At 31.0% G+C, this 21,179-nt stretch overlaps 1 protein-coding gene across 3 annotated transcripts in view; it reads right to left on the bottom strand.

The window, feature by feature from the left end:
* Positions 1-21,179, bottom strand: part of LOC130673095 (uncharacterized) — a 332,376-nt gene that overhangs the window by 307,700 nt on the left and 3,497 nt on the right. For all 3 annotated transcript variants that reach the window (XM_057478008.1, XM_057478010.1, XM_057478011.1), the window contains exon 3: positions 2,202-2,248. The gene's annotated coding sequence lies outside the window, so the exon portion shown is untranslated. The remainder of the gene's footprint in view (positions 1-2,201; positions 2,249-21,179) is intronic.

Here is a 21,179-nt window from a genome sequence, read left to right as displayed (position 1 = left end):
GTGTATATCTCTAATCAAACGGTCGTTAATCATGCAAACTACCATTATTCTTTCCGCAGATATTTAATCCATTACGTCTCTCCCATGGATCATTAAATATAAATGCGTGCTTTTAATTATCCTGCCAACCAGTTTTTTGTTTTTCCAACAAAAACTACGAGCTGATTTTATTTTTTTTAAATAGAGGACACATTTAGTCGGTGAAAATTTAAAGTTGCTGAGACGATTAAACACTGAATGGGAGGATCCTCGAATGATTGGCTACAAGGGATAGTCTGTCGGAAACTCTAGTTTAGTGACTAGCCGGACGTTGATTTTGTTGATTTAGACTTTAAAACAAACTGCGTTTTATTGACCGCTTAAAATACATCTAGTTTAAAACAAGACCAAGAGTAAGAATGAGGAGAAAGAGTAGAAGAAGAAGAAGAAGAAGAAGAAGACAATAGATTTTAAGTAGGAGATAATTAACAAAGTAAAAAATATATTTTAATTTGTAACACCTGTCGTCGTAATATATAATTTTAGATTTTGTATGTTGGTGATTACTCAACTGGACGGAATTTAAATTCAGTAAATCACACTCACCTGTCTTCAGTGCACTATATCCGTCTTGTGCTTTTGAAATTTCTCGTTAGCGTCTAGACTCTAGACACTATTGGTACGACTTAGTCGTTAGATATTTAACAGTTTTCAAATAAAAGGCTTATTCAGAGTCACAGTCAGCCTGTGCAAACCTATTTTATGTAGACACAACACTCTCGCATTAGCCTACAAATCCCTTTTGATGCTTTTTTTTTTTTAATCAACCGAATATTCAAAAAACATAATAAAATGGGATGTAGTGGGTGATATATATATGTATACATATGCGTATATATTTAATATACGGTGCTGGTGGAGAGGTAAAGGCGTCGCTTCGGGAGAGTATTTGCCGGCAAGTTGATCCCCCTGGAGGTGGGTATATTGTGTAGTATGTTATATCTATCTAGCGGCGTGGATTGTTGTGGTGAGAGGGAACTGAGAAGCCGCGAATTGTACCGAGTGAACGAAAGACCGACGTAAACTCCATCTCTCTCTGTCTCTCTCTCTTTACTCTCCTTCCGCCAAATTGTTTTGCCTCGAGCCAGGCACCGTGGTTTGAATATTGAAATACTCGCTTTTTCTTTGCTGTGTTGCGGATGATGGTGCTGCTAGTGCGAGTGCTAGTAATAGTGCTGGTGGTGGTCTCTATACCATATTTCGCTCTATACTGGGGTAAAGTTACAACATCTGCATGAGAAATCCATTGCGATAATCTAGTTAAATACAAATTTGTCTGATGCATATCGTGCAGATACATAAAATCAAGTACCCAGAGAGACTAGATTATACTCTTGGGACGCACTAAAACTTTTGTACAAGAGAAAATTTGCTTTACTTTTTTTTGTTTCAACAAATTTGTTGGCAATGTTGAGGCCATTTAAATTTAAACCATAAGAAAATAACCATTATTAATATAGAAGAGAGAGGGGCATAATGATACACCACTTTTTAGCGAAAAAAAATTTATTTTGTACATATCTAGTCTCTAAAAAAAACACGGGGTAAGTTTGTCATCCCAAATAGTACGGCCTTCAAGAAATTTTGACCAAAAAAAAATTCGTGTTAATTTTAATTTTATTGAAGATCGGCAGAAAGCTCATGGAATAAAATTAACTTTAAAAAAAAAATTTTTTTCGGTCAAAACTCTTAAATGATCACACTGACGAGGATAACCTATTTACCCCTTACTTTCTAGATACCAAACAAAACCATTTACAAAAAAAATTTTCATGTTAAAAAATGGTGTCCTATTTTACCCACTTTTGTCTACATATTTTTTTACTTTCTCATCTACAAAACATTATTATTATTATTTAAAAATAAAAAAATAACTTTTCGATTCACACATATTATTATTACAGTGATGGTAATCTCAGTAGCGTTAAATTTATTCATAGCATCCGCTAATCTTATTATGGAATTTTATACCTCACAAGCACTACGCTGGGAATAATATATATATATATATATATATATATATATATATATATATATATTTTACGTTTAATTAAATTACTATTTTAACTCTTTATTTTTAAAAATTTATTAATTAACTATTTACTCAACTTGAAAACTACTTTTATTTATTATCGTACTGTCAAAAATAATAAAATACTCACGAAACTGGTGTGAGTGTGATGTCGCATCGAAATTGCAGACAGGATGCCTGGAACAGAAAATGGATTTGTCAAGCAATAAGTCTGGATTATTACAATCGTATATATATATATATATATATATATATATATATATATATATATATATATATATATTTATAAATTTTAATACAAATACAAACATAAATGTATGAACCAATAGGTTAAAAGTATAGGTTTGATAATAAATAAAGATGAAAAAAATAAAAAAAAAACAGGACAATAAAAATAAATAAATAAATAAAATTTTTATCGTTTTTTTAAACGATAAATATTGCGTTGACGAATATAATACAAAAGAAAAAGGGCCAAGAGTAGTTGCAGTAGCAACTACAACGAGAAATGAACGAACAAATCGAATGGTCTATGCCGTAAAAATTCAGGATTTTCGAAATGTCATAGTACGCCTCCGGGTATTCGTGTTTTCGTCGTATCTCTATGATGGTACTACGCAACAGCTCGTGTATTGAAACTGTTCATAGAAAAGAGAAATAGGAAAAGGAGAAAGAGGATGAGAAGTAGAAGTAGAAAGAGGAAGAGGAACAAAGTGCGTTACCAATTTTGCTACAAAGCGCTTCAAGCAATTCAAGTGACGGTGGTAGCACACTGCGCGTCGCTTCACCCGTTTCTCGATTGCTATTCCTCCCTCACTTCTCCCATCCTTTCTCTCATCCAATTCATATAGACGACGTCGTATTTATATTATACCCTAGCTTGTCGAAATTTCACAGTGAATAGCAATTCAGCAAAACTGGACAATCCATACGAATCCAGAAACATAATTATAAAAAATTCTTATGCTTCTTTTTCATGCCTGGGAAAATATAATTTAGGTGTACGTTGATCTACAGTAGATCTACGAAGATCTGATTTTTCAAAAAAATTAGATCTACATTACTTCTAAAAGATGTACGGAGGTCAAGATAGATCTCATAGTTGCCAGGAGTTTTTTTTGTTCAGAGATCTCCGATGACCTTTGTATCCTTAATGAAAAAAACCTCCATTAAGATTATTGTGAAATCATCGAAGATTCGAGATCATTGAAGATCTTTAAAGATCATAGGTGTCAAATTTGGATGATTTGTCGGACTTATCAGGATCTTCAGAGATCTATTTTAAATTTTAGATGTAAATAAATCTAAATTATTTCTTCCCGGATGGCCGAATTAGTTTTCTAAACCTTCAGTTAATTTTTTCTAATTACTTAGTTGTCTTTTCCATTGGGACCGTTGTTTCTTTACTCGTCGATTTGTTTAACGAATAGAATACCCCAGAGGAGTAGTTGGATTGGTAGGAGGTATCACCGTCTGAAATGGACGTTAAACCGCTAGCAAGAAAGTTAGATCGGTGGGAGAAGCGTACAAGTAAATAACAAGCAGCAAGAGACATGGCCAGACTACTACTCAGAGGTGTGCGGGATCAGTAGTGGTGAACGAGTGAGAAGGGGCCAAGGGGTTGTAATTAAAACCGGTCGGTATTTACTCGGGGGTAATGAAGGGGCAAACACACAGTTTGTCTCCGTTAGTTGTATCCACTGTCTGACCCGACCTACCTACTTTATCCACCACCACCTCCAGCCCACTATCATCCACCATCGCCTAGGGTGTGTATGTACAGTAAATAGCTGGCTCTCACGGATACACCAGAGACCTGCACCAGCTTCGGATTCTGCTTATATTTATACTTATACACCTGCTTCTGGTTAACTACCACCGTCTGACTATCAACTAACATTTCAAACTCATACACACACTCGCCATCTTGTTTTATACCTTTCGCTGACTCCGTTCAAATAATAGTATAGTTATTATAGATTGTTATTATTTCTTCGATATCGTTTTTTTAAGTAAATTGTGATTATTATTATTATTATTATTATTGTTATTGTTATTATATTGAACAAACAATAATAATAAGAGTGTACTGGGTGGTATCAAGTAGCATCGGGTTCCTCTTAAGACCAGACAGTTATCTTGGGAAAATATAAAATCTTGATTGAACTTGGACTGTCTTAGCTTAAACTTGTTGGGCTTTGAGAGTCTGTTCATTGCTCAATATAACTGGTGAGTAGAAAATTTTCAAGAGCCAACACCGAGTTTCATATACGTTTTCTTTACTTTAACGTACCGCATCTCTGTCTCCATCTTAATTTCTTTCTTTTTTTCTTTTTTATATTTTTTTATTCCAAGTCCGAGGAAAAACTACCGAGAGCTAAGTCAAGGGGTACTCGGTGACTAGGGATTTATCGTTAAAAGTTTTCCGTCTTGAGTAGAGAAAATGTTCGAGTGCCGCGAGCTCTGTGACCTTTTCGAGCGTATTTCGTTTGCGTAAATCTCATTTCTAATCTTCAGGCTGTCTCTTATTTTTTATGCTGCTTCTACTCTTCGGCTCCTGCTTAAATTTGCTCACGAATATTAACTTAAATTTTTTCTTTTATTAATTTTATCTGTAAACTTAAATTATTAAAAAATATTTTTTTTTTTTTTTTTTTTCAATAAACTATTTATGGTTTTTATTCAACTTCGTCTTTGGACACTTTTTAGTAAAGACATTTTCTAGATGTCTATCCAGCTGCCACTTGAACCAACAAAAAAATAAAAGAATATATATATATATTTTTCTCAAGTGGTACATTCAAAAGAACGTTATGTTGTCTTTTAAGTACGATAAGAATATTGTTGGATAAAGAATCAGTAATAGTTTCAAGACCAAAAAAAAAAAAAAAAATGAGATGAAAAAAAAAAATTGACCACTCAAGACAATACACCGTCTGGCTTTATCACACTTTTTCTGCTTCATTTTTCTTGTTACTTTTTTCGCTTAAGACATTTGTAACGTTTTTTTTTTTTTTCTGCGTTTAATCAACGTAAAGTCTAGTGTAACATCTCAAGCATTTTGTCTAAATATCGTTATTACAAAAATTATTTATACACTATCAAAAAAACCGGTGGTAAAATAGACATTACAACATCGGCATGGTGGTGTTAAAATGAACTCACACCGATGTTGCGGTGCTACTTAGTGGTGTTATCTAATCGGTGTTAAAACGGTTTACATGCGGATTTAATTAACTCCGATTGAAGTTAAAGGTGTGAATATAAATGTCTGAAGAACTGCAAAACAGAAAAAACAATAATAATAATCATATATCTTAATAGTATCGGTTATCAAATTAAATATTTACGAATATTACAATTATTATTTATACACGGTAAGAAATATTTTGCGGATGTCACTATGTCAGTATGGGCGTGAACGCCATACTGCATGGTATCGAAGATTTTTATAGGTTGTAAAATTGTATGCATATCAGATGATTCAACCAGTGCGGAAATAGTAACATTGGTGATAGTTGTCGCAGAAACCGCAATGTTAGTATGGCCGTCAGGCCCTGCGTTGCCGTATCCACAATGCTTCTGGCAGATAAACCTAGTCTAACGACATCTATATAGTTTTGGTGGTAATACGATAGTATACATTAATTGACACGCCAGAAATTATAGCGAGAAAAACTAGTAGCATTTGTGCCCTCGGCATTATACTCTCTTAAAATGAACCAGTGAAATTTCACTGATTCTCCAGTGAAATCCACTGATTCACAAGTGAAATCCACTGGTTTAACCAGTGAATCGAGCGATCACTGGTTCAACCACAGAAATTTACTGATTCAACCAGTGGACTAAGATGATCGCTTGGCTCACTGGTTGAACCAGTGAAATTTACTGGTTAAACCAGTGAACTTCACTGGTTGAATCAGTGGAATTTCACTGGTTCATTTTAAGAGAGTAGTACGGGTCTCAGGGCCATGCTGTTTCGCCGTGCCTGCTATGCATACGTGTGAGCAATACAATAGCTCCAGTGGCTCCAATGCTATATAGAATAGTAAATAACGCCATACTTCTGGGACTCGTAACAATACTGTCTTGGAATATTTCACATACTATTTTAGTATCTGTCTTGAGACCATACCAGCATGGTGTTGATCGCCATGCATTTCTTACCGTGTATTATCTGATGTTATTTATAAGGTAATAACTGATTTAAAGATGATAAATTAATCATTGATAATTTTATTTTGATTTTCTTGCACAGAAGAAAAGGGTTTCATAGCGCAAAAAATTTTTGATTGTGAAATGAAAATAAAAATTTTTTGTTTTCAATTCATAATACAAAAAATTTTTCGTGCCAAGAAAACCGTTTTTTCTGTGTGCTGACTTAGTTTGCAAAGTGACTTCAATTATAAAAATCTGTTTTACATATTTCACACAATAACATCAGCATGTAATTGTGGACAAGTATTCTCTGGACTTCTATCGAATCATTAGTTTTTGAAATAATGAAAATTTGTCTTTTGTATTTGAAATACAATTCGATTTCTGGTATTTCAGAAATAAAACTATTATTATAACACCGTTTTCAGGGTTACTCTTTTAAAATGAATCAGTGAAAAGTATTTCAAATCAGTGAATATTCACTGATTGGAGTACTTTTCACTGATTCGTTTTAAGATAGTAAATTTAACATCGATAACCTTAACACACCGAGATGCGTGGACTTCGACCATTTTTTTTTTACAGCGTAAAAAAATAAAATAAAATAAATATTATAACGATAATAGTTTTAAATGCAATTGAATAAATTTGATATGTCTCGGATTATAGAGAATAGTAAGCGAAAACGACAGAGAACAATTGGACGTAAGCCATCGTCTTGAGTGACAGCGCAGATGTGGCAAAAATATTCACAATTACGTGTCCGTCGTTCGTTCGTTCGTTCGCTTGCTCACTCACTCTCTCGACGGCTCGTGAATAATAGACGCTTTCCTTTACTTCTTACAATTCGTATAAACCGTGACAACCCCCTTCTTCATCTAATAATTCTTACGTATGATGTCCCGTAGAAATAGAAACTGAGGAAGAAGTTGAAGCAGAATCAGAAGCAGAAGCAGAACCAGAAACAAAAGCAGAAATAGATACAGATATGGTACCAGTACCAATAGCGATAGCAATAAAATCTCGTGACGTTCCGGGAAATTCGAAGCGGCCTATAGAGAAAATTGGCACAAGGTTTCATCTTGGACGCCATTTTGTCGCTTGCATCGTGTCATTTTTCAATTTTAGCACACCAACACGCAAGTAATTTTTCGATTTTATACGCGTGGATAGTGACTGAGTAATGCGGAAGAACTAAAACAAATATATATCTGACAAGTTTTGTTAAAACAATCAATCATTTTAGATTATTTATTTTTATTTTTTAAATTAATTTAATTTAAACTTGAAATTTTTGTCAATTTGTTTAATTTTTATCGATACACGATTGATAATAAAAAATAAAATAAAAATAACGTGAGGGGTGAGTATTGAATGACGGGACACAAATGAACGTTTCTCTGACGCCCGAGTCGAATTATCGATTGTCCAGGGTGTTTGCAACACGCAACGTTTGCCACATCGGACAGTCCAATTAGTCTAGCCTCATACGCGTTTTTTTTTTTTTTTTTTTTTTTTTTTTCATACAGATAATCGGTGACAGTATTTTTTTAATAAATATCATTACGCTTTTTTTTTACTACAATTTAAAAAACGCAGCTTATACTTTAAGCTGACTGAGAGAAAACAAATTTTTTGTTGGAAAATTTGCTATAAAAAAAATTTTGAATTTTCGAGGAAAAAAAAACTAGTAATGTTTAAGTTTTAATAGATGTTATAGCATTATACAATAAGATTTAGATGTGTGAGAGAGCAGAAAGTAAACTCTTAACAAAATTGGATCTGTTCCAAACCTCAAATTCGTTTTACCTTTTTCTTATATACATTTTCTTACTTAACTTTTTATACACACATAATATTCTACAGCTTTAATATCATATCTATTTTTTTTAAACTAAAAATTTAAATATTAAAAAAGAAAAAAAAATCTAAACTGAATATTTATTCAAAAGATTAAAATTTTTTAATTAATTGCAGCACAATAATAAATTGTTGAAACGGTAGATAAATAGCCTGGAGAAGTTGGAAGCGTTATTGATAAGCAGACAGGATTTCGCCGGAAGGCTAATCCAACGTTTGTAAGGGCGTTAGTGATAACGGGATCACAAAGCTTTCAACCGAATATTACAAGCTCCAATGAGTGCTGGTCAATCTCGTCAGATTTTAAAAGATACTTCTCTCATATATCCGAGCTTGTGATGCCAGAGAATTTTCAATAAAACATTTTTTAATATTCATAAAATATACGCGATATTTAGATGTCGAGATATAAAATGAGTTATCTACAGAATATATTATTTTAAAATGCCATAAAAACCAAGGCGGTCTTGAATCTGAATAAACACTGTAAAAAAAAAAAAATAAAAATAGTACATACGGTACTTTGTATGCAACAAGATGGTAAAAAGGTAGATGTGGATACATAAATTATATGTTTACATATAATTTTACGAATAAATAGAGATTCTACGGTAAGTTATTTTAAATATATATATATAAAGATAATTCAGAAAATATGTTTATTAAATATTTAAATTACAAGATTGCATTGATGGGTTTTATAATGAATGTTAAGTAGAATTTTTTTTTTGTCTTTGGTAACCACGAAAAATTATCAATAAAGGGGAGGAGTGAGAAAAATGTACGCGGTAAAAAATTTCGGTGTGAAAATGGACCCGCAGAACTTTACAGAAAAAAATAAATATTTGTCCCAAATAAGTCAATATTTTTGTGGCTTTTTTTAAATATTTCTTTATGACAAATAAATATATTTGGTACAACTAAAGATGACAGTTGCAAATAATTTTATAATTTGATGGAAATATATTACTTATTCGTAGTAAGTAATAGATATATTTGTGGTAAAGATATTAAATTTGTGACAAATAACCTAAAATTTGGCGATACTATACATGTATTCGAAGCCCTTATTTATTTGTAACAATTGGATCATTTTTTTACGATAAATAAATCACTTATTTTACGCAATTAAACTACTCAAATATATTATATTTTTTTGACAATTAAAACTTGAGCTCAAATAAATATTTTTTTCAGTGTACACGGCCGTGTAGTGTGAAATAACGGTGTAAAATTCTCTCGGTGTAATTATAACACGGTGTAATCAACTTTTTTTACACCATTCCGTGTTACTCGTTATAATTTTGATTAACGAGCAACAAATGATCATAAAACATCTTTAACTACTTAATTAATAACTATATTAATATTATTTGGATATTAAATAGTATTTTTAACATTTAAATATTTTTATTATTATTTTCCCTTAACGCAAAATTTTCATAAGTCACACATTTACACGCTTGACGGTGTTAAAATTTTTTATTTACACCGCCTAAATTTAACACTATATTTGGTGTGTAATTTTCACGCCGTCATTTACAATATACCGGGTTCAAAAAATTTTTTAATAGTGTAAGTTAATAAAAATCGATTTTTTTTATCTGGAAGATGATAAATCATTTCTTTCGGTACGCATATATTTAATGAATTTATTAAAAATTTTCAAGTGGCATTGAAAAAGTTTTTTTTTCAATTTTAGCCAAAACGGAGTAGCCTTAAAAAATAAACTTTTTCAAATATTTTGATGAAAATTTGTAAAATGTAATTATTTTAAAAAATATTTTGTTATAATTTTTTGATATTTCAGCCTTTTTTGCATGACCAAGATTTTGAATTTGAAGATTTGTGATATATGTTTAATTATTAATACATTTATAAAATCTTAAAAAATCTTGAATCTCTATAAAATAAATGAAAATTAATATAAAATAAAAATAAAAAAATTAAATTTCAGTTTGGTTTATCAGCTTCAATTTACTTTCCACAGAATCAAGTTAAGTTTCTTCATTAAAAAGTTCTAAGAGAAAAAAACTACGGAAGTATAATTTTTTGTTATTTTAAAAATTTTTAATGGCTGCCATTTCTTTAACTAATTGACTAATTTTTGCTCGTAAACAAAAATTGGCACATTTTTTGTAGAAAAAATCAATGGTTTCATCAATTATCAAGTTATTTTTATAAATTAAAAATTTTATAGGGGAGGGAGGGGCAAAAGGGGGTACTTAAGGAAATACCAAGTTTTCGAGGACTCAAATACGCTAAATCTTTTTTTTTTTAATGATATTTGAAGTAAATAGAAGAAATTTTCAGTTACCGTTGAAAAAAAAAATTTTTCATTTCTGCGGGCAAACTGGGGTACCCCCTAAAAAAGGTAAAAAAAAAAAATTTCTGGATTTTAAACGAATTTGATTAAGTTGAATTTTTTTTTAAGTAATTTACATGAAGAAAAATTATATTTTACATGTTTATTGGATACAAAAGAAGAAAAAAAATTTTTAATAGTTTTTATCATAAAACAAACGTCATTAATATTTTTCAACTAACAATTGATTTTTGAAAAAGTTTACAAAAAAAAATTCAAAGTAACGCTTAATTATATTTACAGAAGTGATTTTGGAATGTTTAAAAACCATTTAAAATATAAAATTTTCTTTTATCAAGTTTTGAAGGTACCTCGTTTTGCCTACCCTACCCCCTTTTGCCCTCCCCCCCCCCCTTCCCCTACATTTTTAGTGAATATTTTCTCGATTAATTTGAGCAATTACATAAATTCCAACTTGATTGCAATCCAAAAAATAAAAAAAAATTAATGAAAAAATTTGTTTTATTCAAAACGTACTGAAATTTCCTTTCATTTTTTTTTTTTTTTTTACTAATATTAAAAAATATAGATGGAAAATATTTATTTAGTGCAATATTAAATGTATTTTATAAAAAAAAAAATTTTTATTTAATCCTATCAAAGCATTGCTAAATAAATAACTTTTTTTCTCTTTAAACTGGATATATAAATTGAAACGTTTCTACTTTGCAATAAAATATTTACATAACTAAAAAACAATTCTTTTTTGTTTTTTCATAATATGATTTCATAAATTTCCGGGAAAAAATAATTTAGATCTATTATGTAGATTTATTAAAGCAGATCTACGTACATCAAAACTTTGGAATAGATCTCTAAAGATCTCAGCACATTTCCGAAGATTTCACAATAATATCAATCGACCTCTATTTAAATTTATGCAGAGTTACGCAGATTATCAAGTTATTAACATCAATTTTTTCTCATTAACGCTACAGAGGTCACCGGAGATCTCTGATGATTTTCACGAATTTCCACAAATCGTAGATGTCTTAAAAAAAAATCCCTGGCAACTATGAGATCTACTTTGATCTCCATAGATCTACAGTAGATTAAAGTAGATCTTTATTTTTTTTTCTAGAGATTTTAAAATTTTAATTATAAATTAAAAAAAATATTTAAAAATGAAATAGATCACAAAAGCGAAGGGACTACTGGTATATAGATTTTGATTATAATTAAAGTCTTCAATTTTTATAGAAATTGAAAAGGGCTGTAGGTTTTAGGACAGAAAATGCATCTCTGGTGATAAATGTGCAAATCAGAGTTTATATACATATATAGATATATGTAACTACTGTGCGCGTACACTGATGTTATATTGGCACAATTCTCTTTCCAGCACGTTACAAGCTTTCCAATTGATTTTCGAATATATGATATGTGAAATCGCTGACGTCACATAAAGTAATCGTGTTAATAAAAACTAAAAGGGGCTTAAAAATTAAAAAGTTATTGAAAAAGAAATATGAAATAAAATTTTTTTTTAACGTAAAAGTGGGTTTGAATGCAAAGGACAAAAGGAAAAATAAAAATAAAAATAAAAAAAACGTGTCCAGAATCTCGATAACGCGTATATATTTTTACGATAAAATACGAATCCAGTAGTATGCCAGGTATAAATCAATTTCCTGGCCGGAAGCAAGAGAACTGCGCCAGACAGTGGGAATAGAAGTCGACAAGAGTTTTCGCAACGTCGATGATATTTTTCTCCGAGTCAATTTCCTTTTCGATTCCCACCGCTTCTCTAAAAACTTTACCGTGCTCTTTAAACAAAAATAATCTTCCGGTCGTGTGAAACATCCACAAGATAAATTATCGACACATATTATGTACATTTGTCAACTTATAAAATATTTATAATAATAATAATAATAAAAGACTATTATTTTTACTATTTAAACGTCAATAAAAACATAAATAAATTCAATCCGGATTCATACGTGAGATAACCTATCATTCAGCCATACGAGTGACAACATATATGTATATATATATGCAGTATACTATTTACTGGATATATATATAGTATGTCGCGGTTCAGCATCAGCAGGATGTATGTTCCTCTCAGTTCCGGCGATATTATGCATTCGATGAGCGCGTAAACCAAACGCGTTTACGTATAACAACCGTGTCCATGCCGCGACATTGCTAACGATGCATACGTGGTTCATGTTCCATGTGCATTTTATACCGAGAGAAATTATTACCAATACATCTAAATGCATAATATATGCCCGCAGGGTTTACCGATTCAACCATGTTTATATTTATTTTCACATTCAATTAATTGTCCTCAGTAATAAATTATTTGTATATTTTTTTTTTTTTTTCCTAAATTTATGATAAGAATTTCATTGTCCACACGGTATCACGGTAAGAAATGCATGGCTTTCAACACCATGCTGGTATTATCTCAAGACAGATACTAAAATGGTATGTGAAATATTCCAAGACAGTATTACAATGAGCCCCAGAAGTATGGCGTTATTTACTATACTGTACAGTACTGGAACTATTGTATTGCTCACACGTATGCATAGCAGGTACTGCGAAACAGCATGGCCCTGAGACCCATACTACAATCCCGAGGGCACAATGCTACTAGTTTTTCCCGCCATAATTTTTGGCGTGTCAATCAATGTATACTATCGTATTACCACCAAAACAATATAGATGTAGTTAGACTAGGTTTATCTGCCAGAAACATTCTGGATACGGCAACGCAGGGCCTGACGGTCATACACGCTGAAAAAAAAAATACTAACTATCACCATCTTGTAATAGGGAATGATTACCATCTGTATGTGATAATCATGATCATGCTGTTATGTTAACTATTTTTTGCTCATATAGCAATAATTCCTATTGCCGATAGTAATAGTTACCATCTCGATAGTAATATTTCTTATGTCTGAAAAATTTTTTAATTTTGCCTTCTAAGATAGTAATGATTATCATCACGGATAAGAATGGTTATCATCTAAATAAGAATGCTTACCATCTCCAATAATAGTAATAGTTAACATAAAAGCATGACAATGATTATCACACATATCCATGTCCATCATGGCGTTCACGTCCATACTGGCATAGTACACAGAAAAAAAAGTCAAGAAAATATTTTTGAAGACAAACGTTTTCGGGAACCAAGTCAAGATTTTCTTGAGCCAAGAGAATTTGTCTTGGTTAAAAAAAATTCGTCTTGGTCGTAAAAGATTTCTATCTTATCTGAGAAAATTTAGGTCTCCAAAAAAATTTTCTTGAATCAAGAATATTTACCTTCAGTCAAGAATTTTTTTTTTTCTGTGTAATATACGCAAAATATTTCTTACCGCGCACGAAATTAGAGCCATAAGGGAATTAACTTTTAATCTTGAGTACATTAAATCTTTTAAGAGGATATGCCATCTATTCTCTTTCTCACACACATGTGAAAAAACGAAACGGTCCTTGTTGCACTTACATTAGCGAATGGAAATTTCAAATAAGCCGTTTTCAGATATAAACTGAAATTTCCGAACGAAAAGCATTTTATTCGATAAATAATAACTTTGTGCATCGAATCAAATATTTTGTTTAATAATTTGGCTCTTTATCTATGAAAACGGTTAATTTTAAAATCACCTATTTCACTCTCTTGTTTTATTTATATTTTTAAAAACTGCGATTAATTTCAATTTGTCATTAAAAAAAAATTTTATTTTTGGCAAAATATGCTATTTTCAACTTTTAATAACACAATTAGTTCATCTGAACACAATTATTTTGAAGAAACTTGAACAGAAAAAAAAATTGAAAATTTTATTTTTCAAAATTCTGCTAAAATATATTTTTTCACTTTCGTACTAAAAAAAAAATTCTCAACAATAAACTCGTATATTTTTTACCTTTACGATATTTTGAGACAAACATATTATTTATAATTAAAATTTCACAGCGTTTGTAATTTAATAATGAAATTAAGAACTTGTAATTATTTTGGGTTAACCTAAACTTTTTTCACAAATTATAATTTAAAATCCCACAAAAAAATTTATAAAATAGTAAAACCAGCAATTAATTTAAATCACTTGGCTCATTTAGTATAAAATGTTACAGATATATGTGTATGTTATTCATTTTGATGTTATATATTTATATGCACGTGTGTGTAGGAGAAGTTGCACTTGGATTGTTAGTGGTACAACTAAGCAGGGTGTCAGACACGTATAAGTAGTAGCGGTCGGTATCTGCCAAGCACGGCAGGCAACAGACAGCTGGACAGACAGCACGCCTGCTGGAGATACGACAGTTTAGTTAGTAGAACAGGTATTAATGTGAACGCAATTGTTTATAAAATACGACAAATAACTTACACTAAATATTTAATAAATTAAATTATTTACTGTCCCATAAAGTTTTGCTGTAAATTAATGTACCTGAAGATCGCAACATTTTTCGCGGAACGGAAGTAAAAAACAACATGAAAAGTAAAAAATCTACTTGTTCTAGATTTCTAGAATGTTTCGCACAGGTGCTAGTACGTCAACCAACAATTGCAGGCCACCCCCAGTCACCCTTAAGGACGTTCGAGCGAGTCTAATGTAAAAAGGATTTTCCAACTTTAAAATTTGAAACTTAGTATATATATAAATAAGTACTTTATCGATGTATTCTCAAAATTTGAATATAATTTACCGCCTAGTTTCTTAGAAAAAAAAATTTTAAAATGACGTTTTTCAAGTTCTTATACACAGGCTCTTATGACGGACAAGCTTCCGTCATGACTTATTCGATTTTTGTCATTATTAACCTCCCAAGTTTAAAAAATAAAAAACCAATTGTCGTAAACTTTAATATTTTTAGAATATGATAAGATTTTAACAATATCGTGTTACCGTTGTAGTTATTTAAATAATTGAAGTCAAACTTTTTTTTTAATCTCATTCATGGACAAAGATACATATTATGGAGGGTTTGGCAACGTCGCGGAAACAGCTGAGAGAAAAAACAAAGATAGAAATACATTTAAAAGAGAGACGAGATTAGAAATAAATTTTTCCCGCTTTAATTTGAATATCGATGTTTAAGAAGTTAAAACATGCTGTTGCCACATCTTTTTATAAAACCATATGAGTTAAAAATAACGAAGTCATTTAATTACTTCCTTTCATTAAATAAGTAACAATTATTAATTTAAGATTTCGTTATGTTATTATAAATTAAAATAATGGATTTTTATGATTATCAGGAGAATTTAGCAAACATAAAAATTCAAACACTACTTTGACTCACTAGTTTCGCTCGAACCTCCTTAAGCAGTTAAAATACATGCACGGAGAGAAGAGAATGGTAATAATTACCATTCTACATGGTAACCAGTCCTATTTTTTAAGGCATAGGAATCGATACTATGTAGCATGGCTTTGATTACCATACTTCTGGTAATATTTACCATACTACATAGTAATGCTACTGGTAAATATTACTTTGTAGCATAGTAATCAAAGCCATGCTAGAATGTTACTGAGTCCCATGCTGTATAGCGTGAAAGCAGTTTAAATATTAAGCGCTGCTATATAGTACATACGTCAAATATAACCTGTATATATATTAATCTTAATTACTACTTATATCAATGTATGTTATTTTAATAAACATTATCAATCATACGAAACTCAAGTATTACTTGACAAGTATCATTGTCTATTGTATTCTGATTTAAAATGTTATTCTACCACACGTATCGTCACTGCTGCAGACGGAAAAATGTATATTCCAAAGCGTTGAATTTAGTATTTTTCATTTAGATAATTGTTAACTTTCTCCACATTAATAATTCATAATTAATAATTTTACTTACAATAAAATATTAATTAAATGTTTTTTCAATAAATAATTAAATTATTATAATATTTTTCTAATAAAACTAACCCATGTTAAAATATGTTAATATTAATATTTATTGTTTTATTTAAAAATTTTTTAAATCAGTTAAAAATTTATTTATTATTAATTAAATAACTTAATTTTTTAATTATAAAACTTTATTTTAATATTAACCTTCTACCTTCAATTGGAAGCAGCTTCATCGAAATTGTAATAATTCCAATGAAGCATATGAATGATTACTATGCTAGCATAGGAATGATTATCATGCTAGCATGGCTAGCGTTACCATTCAAAATAGGACAAACTACTATGTCAAATAAATAATACGGCTAAAAAACTTGCATTACCATGCTACATGGTAATAATTACCATGTTACATTGGAGAATATACCATTCACTTCACTCCGTGTAAATGTTTTTTATTTTCGTTCTGCGAAAAACGTTCCGATCTTCAGGTACATGATAATTAAATTTGGCAACCAGGTGCACGATTTGTGTATGTAAGCCAGTCTAGATATACAAAACGCCCCAACAGACTACCATCTTACTTCCTGTATCCTATCTTTGGTTTATACAACAACGCCCCTAGGGACTAAACTTTAATCCAACATCTAAAAACTCTACTGCAGATATCACGCGTCCAAAATTAAAAAAAAAAATCTATAATAGTTTATAAACATAACATTGTTTTCCGTATTTTTAACAGCTTGAGATGTAGGTACCTACTTAACTGGCGGAGGTTCGATAAATTTTCATGAAAATCTTGAATCTGCTCGCGAGAGAACGCGCCAGCACAGTCCAGAGATTACAAGGACGATAAATGACTCTCTAACCTTTTATCTTACCTCTCATTCTTATTCTCTCTCTCTATCTCTCCTACTTCCCCTATATATATTTATCTTTTTATATCTTATATAAGAGCTTTTTAAGACAGAAAACTTTATGAAACTTGTGTTTCTACTGCATCTATAGCATTAACAACCAATTCATAAAGTTAATGGAAAAAAATAATACTTTTAAAAATAAATATAAAAAAAAAAGTATCCGTAAATAAAACTTGGATTTTAAAATAAATTACATGTTCAATATATGTACGCTTACAACTTCCGGACGTGTGTCGATTACAAACAGGAAATATTTTAAAATATTTACAGACATGAAGAAAGTTTAGCAAAAGTTTATTTAATTGCGTATGATAAGAATAATCAATTGGAAAAATTGTAAAGAACGATAATGAAATTTTAAGAAAATAATAATAATAATACACTGTAAAAAATTTGTGAACACGGATTAAATCCGGAGTGAATACGGAGCGGATGACTGTTTATTTACCCATATAACAATCTTTTTCAATTCTTGAGCAAGTCTGCTCTCAGGATCGATAGGTGCTAATGTCTTTTTCTACGTATGTGTCTTGCTGCAGATGCTTGTGACCAGATTTAAAATGCAAGCCTTGTGCACGGAAAGATTGGAACCGGACTGGTTACTGTTCTGCACCTAACTCAGTACGGTGCTGGAAAAAAATGCTCGATTGTGGTGCAGCACTACACTGATTACTGTGTGAAACCTGACAGAGTGATATGCGCACACGACTCAGTCAGGTTTCATAGAGTAATCAGTGTGGTGCTGCACCACAATCGAACATTTTTTTCCAGCACCGTACTGGGTCAGGTGCAGAATAGTAACCAGTCTGGTTCCAATCTTTCCATGTGCAAGCCTTACACAAGAAATTCATGCCAGATTATAACTCAATTCAGGAGGAAGACTATATATAGTTGAAAATAGTTACGCATGGCTTGTTCAAGATCTGCTTAAGGCTCCAAATTGACCTTGAGCTTTGAGCAGATCTTGAGCAAGCCATGCGTAAGGACCTAGTGTAAGTTACTGGTGCAAGAAATGCGTCAGACACTTTTGATTGCACATGTTCAAGATATCTTTAATATTCTTGCGCACGATACCATGAGCAAGACATACACAAATCTTGACATCGGTTTCTTGATACACGATCTTGCGAAAGACACATACGTAGAAAAAGATACTAGCAGCTAGGGGTCTTGCTCAAATTACTTACTCCAAGATCTTGCTCAAACACGTGTTACTAGGGATATATTTAATCCCCTTGGAGTTAAATTTATTCCGAAGGGGAGTTTATTTAATATAACTCCGAATCGGAGTGAATTCAGATTGAAATAAAATCCGTAATCGGTCGGAATTCACTCCCGATTTTTCACTGTGTAATAATAATATGTAAGTTATTTATAAAAATTAAAACTTCACACACTGAGATATTTTACGTGTCGAAGTTAAAGTTTGTTGATGTCTTATTTTACGGTGACAGTAAAAAAAAAAAAGGAGACGAACACGGTGAAGAATGTCGATGAGGAGGTAGTGTACGCGAATGAGGGAAAAAACGAACATAAAGAAAGAGTAAAAAAATTTAGTGAGGTGCCGCTGACAACGACAACCAAGATGAGGTAACGACGTAGTACCAGAAGACGTTGAAAGTGCCATTGGGAGCAGAACCTAGGAAAAGATGGGAGGATGCGAGTAAAGGTAAAATCCGAGGAAAGTGAATCCTTTCTTAAGACTCTTCCTCGTATTTTCTCTTTCCCCAAACTGCCGGCTCCCGCTTCCTTCTTGGTATCCTCTATTTCTTCCTCTCTCTCTCTCTCTCTCTCTCTCTCTCTCTCTCTCTCTCTCTGTGTCGACTAACACGCTCACAAGGATTATGGAAGTTTCTTCACCAGCATCAGCTGAGTAAAGGCTTAAAGTCTCTCACTCTTCCTTATACAAACTCTACCCTTATTCTATCCTCTGGTGTGTCAACTATAGAACATTATAAACTTAAATTTACATTTTTTATTTAATGTTATAATAATAATTATTATTATTTTTATTATTATTATCAAAAAGATTTAATAGGAATCTAATCCTTTGCAGAGGACTCCCGTCTTGGACAACTTTAAGAAAATTTTGTCTCAATATGCCCTTATTAGTCGTGTAGGTTCAAAAAATACCATCAATTCAAAAGTATACATATATGACGTATTCTCTTGCATCAAGTAAATTTACGTTTGCTCAAAACTAATTTTCAATTATTTTTGCCCAAGCTTTTCTCGAAAAAAAAAAAAAAAGTCTAAGCACAGAACGAAGCTCGGGATTCGATGCAATACTCTATAATCTAGTAATCTATACTGTAAAAATTCGGGAGTAAATTCGAAGTAGTTACGGATTTTATTTAAACCCGGATTCACTCCGTCACTCGAAGTTTCGGAGTTTAAAAAAAAATGAATCCGCATAGGAGTAAATAGGGAATTTGTCTTTTCAGCGGAGTGATTTGGGAGTTGTGTTGATTTTATTTCGATCCGCGTTCACTCCCCTTTGGAGTAAATGTCACTTCTAGGGAATTAAATAAATAAACAGTCATCCGTTCCGCATTCATTTAGGATTTAATTCGCGTTCGCTCCGTAAATTTTTTACACTGCAAGTTTTTATTTATTGAAAATTTTTATTTGAAGATAAAAACGTGGAGGAAGTTTTCATTTACTAAATAAGTGCAACAAGGACAGTATTGTTCGTCTACTTGATTGCGAAAGAGAAAAAAGCGACAACTTTTCTTAAATAAATTTACTTGAATTATGTAAATATCCATTTGATCTCACGAATATTTTATTAATCCAAATAATTGTCGATAAAGTAAATGATTTATTTGAATTTACAAATTATTTTTCTCGGTGGATATATATTTGTATAACATCCGGTGATTAGTTTCAAGGTACGCGGGTATTTTAAATTTTTAAAATAACAAAAAAAAGACCTTTTACGGATTTATTTTGAAATCGTTTTATAACGTAAAGCCATTGCTGAATTACGCTAATTGTATATTCAAGTTTAGAAGATAATCGTTGATTTTATCTTTTTTGAATTAAGTCCTATAATTATTCGTCCGATTTTACAGTAGTGATAAAAACTTTCAAAAAACAAAAAAAAAAATATTATTTTTATGACTTCAGTCTTCAATAACTTTTTAACAAAAAGTCAGAATGTACTTGAAAATCGGAACGTTTTTCTTCGAACGAATCGGAACGAAAATCAAAAAAGGTTATGTAATTCGTCAAGGGCGACTTAAGGCGTAGTTCCGGATGTTAGGGGTGGCCTAAGATTTTCGGCTGACATAACCAGCATCTATAAGCGAAACATTTCAGAAATCTAGTCATCCAGTAAATTTCTACTTTCAAATTTTTTTTTCGTTGCGTGAAAAACGCTCCGATTTTCAGGATTTTAAGCCAGAACTAAATTTTGTAAATTTCAAGTTGAAGCTTACAGGATGAACCTGTATTAATTTTTTAATGAATTTTCTTACAATTGTACACAGAAAAAAAAGGATTTTCTTGGTGCAAAAAAATTTTTACTCGTCCAAAACAAACTTTTAATAGCCTCAAAAAATTGTTCGTATTATGGATTGAAAACCAAAAATTTCTTGGAGTGCGAATTAATTTTCTTAGAGTAAAAAATTTTTTCTCGTCCTAAAAAAATTTTTTAATTTTAATTTATAAAAAAAAAATTTCCTTGAGCCAAGGAATTATTTTTTTCTGAGTACGGTGGAGATTTAAAACTTTTTCATTACTAAAAAATAAATTACTTCGATAACTTGTTTGAAATTACTGATCAATTAAGATTTTTATAAATAACAGAGTAGATGCTGAGAAAAAAGTTATTATGAGAAATCTACCTTCCGTTCCATCAGGTATTGAATGAAATTTTTATAATGATTATTATCATTATGGGATTACAAATTAATAATATTCGACGAAGCGTAAAGATAAAATTGATTTAATTGGTAATAATTAG

The sequence above is a fragment of the Microplitis mediator genome, chromosome 8 (genome assembly GCF_029852145.1).
Source record: "Microplitis mediator isolate UGA2020A chromosome 8, iyMicMedi2.1, whole genome shotgun sequence".
NCBI classification, from domain to species: domain Eukaryota; kingdom Metazoa; phylum Arthropoda; class Insecta; order Hymenoptera; family Braconidae; genus Microplitis; species Microplitis mediator.
This window is presented reverse-complemented; position numbering and strand designations above follow the sequence as displayed.